This window comes from Mercenaria mercenaria, chromosome 19 (assembly GCF_021730395.1).
Source record: "Mercenaria mercenaria strain notata chromosome 19, MADL_Memer_1, whole genome shotgun sequence".
NCBI lineage: Eukaryota > Metazoa > Mollusca > Bivalvia > Venerida > Veneridae > Mercenaria > Mercenaria mercenaria.
The window spans coordinates 17382468-17388786 of record NC_069379.1 but is presented as its reverse complement, the minus strand read 5'-3'; positions in this window follow the sequence as shown (position 1 = coordinate 17388786).

Here is a 6319-nt window from a genome sequence, read left to right as displayed (position 1 = left end):
AATCGTAAAAAAGATCATTTGATGTATATGTGTTATTCAATCATTTGCTAGTAAATGATAAAATATTAAACCTTTGTATTATTATAATCTGTATTTTACAGTTTCCCAAAACTCAACGTTTATGTGTATTTTGTGTCTTTGAAAAATGGTGTGTGGTAGTGTAATGGACAGTTTTATTACCTGATCATTTCGCAATTTTGACACATTATTAAGAAGATGTAGATTTAAACGTATGCTTAATTTAAACAAGAGGACCATGATGGTCCTGAAACGCTCACCTCTTCCCACATGACCCAGTTTTGAGTATGACGTCATTTTTTCTATTATCTGAAATAGTGACCTAGTTTTTGAGCTCATGTGACCCAGTTTTGAACTTGACCTAGATATTATCAAGATAAAAATTCTGACCAATTTTCATGAAGATCCATTGAAAAATATGGTCTCTAGAGAGGTCACAAGGTTTTTCTATTATTTGACCTATTGACCTAGTTTTCGAAGGTACGTGGCCCTGTTTTGAACTTTATCTAGATATCATCAAGGTGAACACTCTCACTAATTTTCATGAAGATCTCATGAAAAATATGGCCTCTAGAGAGGTCACATGGTTTTTCTATTTTTATACCTACTGGCCTAGTTTTTGACCGCACGTGACCCAGTTTCGAAACAGACCTAGATATCATCAAGATGAACATCCAGATCAATTTTCATGAAGATCCATTGAAAAATATGGCCTCTAGAGAGGTCAAAAGATTTTAATAATTTTAGACCTACTGACCTAGTTTTTGATCGCAGTTGACCCAGTTTCAAACTTAACCTAGATATCATCAAGATGAACATTCAGACCAACTTTCATACAGATCCCATGAAAAGTATGGCCTCTAGAGAGGTCACAAGGTTTTTGTATTATTTGATCTACTGACCTAGTTTTTGAAGGCACGTGACCCAGTTTCAAACTTGACCTAGATATCATCAAGTTCAACATTCTGACCAATTTTTATGGAGATCAATTCATAAGTATGGCCTCTAGAGAGGTCACAAGGTTTTTCTATTTTTAGACCTTCTGACCTAGTTTTTGACCGCACATGACCCTGTTTCAAACTTGACCTAGACATCATCAAGATGAACATGCAGACCAATTTTTATACAGATCCCATGAAAAATATGGCCTTTAGAGAGGTCACAATGTTTTTCTATTATTTGAACTACTGACGTAGTTTTTGATGGCACGTGACCCACTTTCGAACTTGACCTAGATATCATCAAGATGAACATTCAGACCAACTTTCATACAGATCCCATGAAAATATGGCCTCTAGAGAGGTCACAAGGTTTTTCTATTATTTGACCGACTGACCTAGTTTTTGAAGGCACGTGACCCACTTTCGAACTTGACCTAGATATCATCAAAGTGAACATTCTGACCAATTTTCATGAAGATCCCATGAAATATGTGGCCTCTAGAGAGGTCACAATGTTTTTCTATTTTTAGACCTACTGACCTAGTTTTTGAAGACACATGACCCAGTTTCGAACTTGACCTAGATATCATCAAGGTGAACATTCTGACCAATTTTCATGAAGATCTTGTGAAATATACGGCCTCTAGAGAGGTCAAAAGGTTTTTCTATTTTTAGACCTACTGACCTAGTTTTTGAAGGCACGTGACCCAGTTTCGAACTTGACCTAGATATCATCAAGATGAACATTCTGACTTTCATAAAGATCCCATGAAAAATGTGACCTCTAGAGTGGTCACAAGCAAATGTTTACGGACGCACGGACGCACGGACGACGGACACCGCGCGATCACAAAAGCTCACCTTGTCACTTTGTGACAGGTGAGCTAAAAAAATGTAGGTTTTATTATTTGTAAGATATTTGCAAATATCAAATGACGGGTTAGCTGTTCTGTTACGATAATTGTTTGGGGATTTAGCACCGTTCTTCAAATCATCACGTAGAACATACAAACCATCCCTATTGAACTAAGCGGTAGGGCTTGTTACAATAAGTGTATCAATTATGCAATGAATTACCGCCGTCTAGGTACAAAAGGTACAATGTTTCACTGATAGCTGTAACTCCAGAAAAATACATATGTGAAGGGTGACAAATATTGCACATTGTATGTATTGCCACAAGTTAAGATTTTGACATTTATCTCACCATAAAGCATTCATTTTACGTACTGAATTCATGGTATGAACAGAAATATACTGCAATACTATATGTTATGTTTATTCTGACATACATATACGATTCCTGTTGAAGATTCATTATATTCTTTCTTCTGAAACAATTGCGAAATATTGATAAAATATACATCACATTTTAATTCTAGAAAGAAAAACATATTTTCTAGTTTTTTACAGATTTTCGGGTACAATTTCAGTATATTTGGGCAGTGGCTTAGGTTCATTTGAAGAAAATAAATATAAAATTATGTAATTTACGATAATTCTCCGGTATGTAAACGATTACCAGGTTTTTAACTTTCCACAAAAGGACATTAATCAGGAGACTGTTTCACTTTCGAATTGAAACGCATGATAAAAACGCAACAATATGTCGATATGTTTTCAAATATTTGTGTATACAGTAACATGAAAATTTAAGTTTTAATTATGAATAAGGTTTTATGTTTTCATCGGATGGTTTAAAAAATCATATTTCACCCATGGTCAATCGGGAAATACCTTATTTTCATATCATTCAATGAAAATAAAATCCAGTCTCATAATAAACAAGATGTTGAATATCCTCTATAAAGTCCCTACTTTGCCTTATTTCATTTGGGTAGAAATACTATCAGAATACATACAAATTAAACATATTCCTATAAATATTCGAGCATGTTGCAAATATTTTGTAGAAACTCGTAGCTTAAATAAGAAAGTGTTACCACAGTTGCTGCTGGAATTGTACTCTGAGGATCATCTGACAGCTCGGTCTCGAGGAACACCTACAATTGTAATTATATTGTGTAAGATATTAAAGTATCATTGCAGGTTTTATTTATTCATCCCAAACATAAATTTATGGTACAAATTTTATACATCTTGTGTAAACAATATACATATAGTGCGAACAATATAGATAAACTTGCAAATTATTTATAACTTGTTTTGTATTCGAGTAAATGTCTTGATTAGTTTGCACGAATATCACTGATATTGTTTACATGGTGATTCTAATGTTAGCACCAGGTTATGTGAATTTAGATAAATAGTAAATGTTCTCTCAGAAAGACGCACAAATTAATGTACTAAATGGAAACCGGCGTTCCAGTAATGCAACTTCCCCCAAACTGCGACTCACATCACAGTACATATGACAAAGAGAAACGTACCGACAATTAGGAAAGAACAAACCAATAAAGGAAAACAGTATTGAAAACAAACAACATTGGTAAGCATAACCATACGTTTAAGTTCCCTATGCGAAATTAACTAAGGTATTAGATTTCGAGTACAATATCGCATGAAAAGAGTAAAATGTTTCCTTTAACTCACTCGTTGTGTGGAAGACATATAGTTGAATACAGATAATTGTATAAGAAATTCTTCACCATGTACTATTGATGACGGAAGGTCCATTGTAAGAAAAAAAGACTTTTTGACTGTAAACTGCAACGATATTATGTTTATTTTGATAGTGGGAGACTGCAAATACTTACAAATATCACGAATGTCATACATTGGTTTGTTAAATCATTCTTTAAGTTCTACGTACATATTTCATAAAAGAGTCTCCAGATATTATATCCTATATGTAATACATACATTTACATGCATCAATGAACTATCATTATTATTATTTAATCATATCTCTGCAAGGCCGACCTTCTTTAATACTCGTAGATTTTCAAATGATGATGTGTTTGGTCCTTGGTCGCGTTAGATATTTAAGCTTCAGTTGGATAATAGAAAACACGCCTGAAATCAAACGTACAACATCTGCTATTAAAGTTACTTGCGGTTAACAAGACTGTTCTAGAACATAATATATATTCTACACAAAAATGATTAACGTTACCGTTAAACAATTCAAGCTAGAAAATACACGTCTTACTACATAATTTGTAGAAAACTAAAGCTTCTGGACACCAATAGCGACAATCTCTATAATGCATAATATACATTTACCAGACAGACAGACAGATTTATTTATTACTACCCAAGTATACATTTACATATACAATATACCTGCGTCTTAGTATCTGTTACGCCGAAGCCAGTATTCGGATTTGTTGCAAATACTGATGTAACCCATGTTGTTATGGAATCAGGGACAGGCTTATCTATGGCAAGTGTTCCAGAACCTCTATAATGTATTTGGGAATTAATATAAAATATGAAAATAATATTTTGTTAATTGTTTACAATTTGTGTCTTACAACCATGTCACATTGTAATACTGTTCAGTGTTTTTTAAGATACGTTCAATATATGATTAACTAGATAAAATGGATTGAACTAGACCTGATATAAAATGGTTTTAAAAATTCAGTTAAGTTGTTAATTGTTTTATCAGGAAATGGTAAAAGTACCGTAATACGCCTATCCGGTCACCATGTGCAAGGTAATATAAATATATACTGCCTAACCATGCTTACATGAAATAACTACATATAATATGATTTAAAATTATCCGAATTGTAAAATCTGACACAAAAGGGCTTTGAAAAGTATTAAACAATGTCAAAGGGCAACAATGTGGGTCTAGATTTAAACAATACCAAGCCTACTGATGATAAAGAACAACAAGTTCAACAGACATATATACGTTTCGATCAAAGTATTTCTCACAACAGGGTGACTAAGAAAAAGTTATTACTAAAATTAATTAATACGAAGTATTGTTTTATAAATTCGGACATGCTATCAAGTTCAAATTATTTTATTCTCAGTACTTAAAGAACAAGAAAAATCTGACAATTAGTTAATTTCATATGAAAGCCATCCTCAAGCCTTTCATAACGCTGAAAGAATTTTTAAAATCAGACCATTATTGAAAAAGATATGGCAGTTTGAAATTTAAGAAAATTGCTAATCATGTGTGTTTATGACGTCATTTACATACTGCTGAATTCTTTATTTAGAAAATAACCTTTTAAATATATTAATTTTATATGTTTCTTGAGTGTAAGATGTAAAACATGGTAATTTCTTTTATTATAGCTGAAAAAATAGATAAATCATTTTACAGAAATAAGTAAATACATTTCAAATATGTGTCCAGAAATTTAATAAATCCACCATTTTGTTTTTTGTTGCCATGGAAACAAAATGGCCGCTATATAAATATTTAAATGCTCATAACTTTCTCATTTTTAAGTCGATTTCGAAAATTCTTTCACTTCTTTAAATGATTTAAGAAATCCCAGCGGATAGAATTAACATCAAAACGACCTTGCCTTTCCCTTTAATAAATGTAAAAATCTTATATAAATCTTAATGAAATGACAACGGCCGTACAGCCTCGTATATTGTAAACACAAATCTTGATCAGTTTGACAGGCACATACCCGACATCATACTCTTCCCAAATCCAAGTTTCAGGAAATTTACTTCTCATTACATCTCCAAGTTGCAGTCCTGTAATGTCAATGCGGCACAGCATATATAGGTAGTAAATTTATTTGTTTTCATGAACAAATTTCATGAAAAATATACCTTAGAAGGTGTAAGTTCTCAGAAAAAGTCAATAAATTTCGCCTATTTGTTTTCAAAATGAAAAGTGCCCTGAGGCCATACCGAATTGATTAGTAGTTCTTCGGAAAATTTTCAAAAAAAATAGGAGCGAGCGAGCGAAATTTTTTTTTTTTTTTTTTTTCTCAATTTTGATTTTTTCAGAGGCGGGTTGCTTTTACATGGAGCGAGCGGGTATTTTTTTTTTTTTTTTTTTTGCAGTTATGATTATACATGAAGTTAACATTTCTTTAAGAATAACACAGAACTTAAACATTTACAGTGTGACTAAGACAGTAGATAGCTTTTCTGTATGTTTTAAAGACTACATGAATGGTTTTGCAAACAAATTCTTGCTAAAACTCACTGAATCACTTTGTTTTTATTTTGTATTTATAATTACTGAGGGACGAGTGTCTTATTTTTAATTTTGATTGTTCTACATTAATCTGAAGGCATGCCCATTTAACGGCAGAGGATCCCGGAATATTTAAGACAAAACAGGCACCCAAGTGGAATAACATATCTTCTGAAACCCAGTTAGATGGCTTCGACACATGAGCAACTTTGTGCCCCTAGTGAAACTCCAAACGGTAGAGGTGAGGCGAAAGTAATAAATCACTTGACCA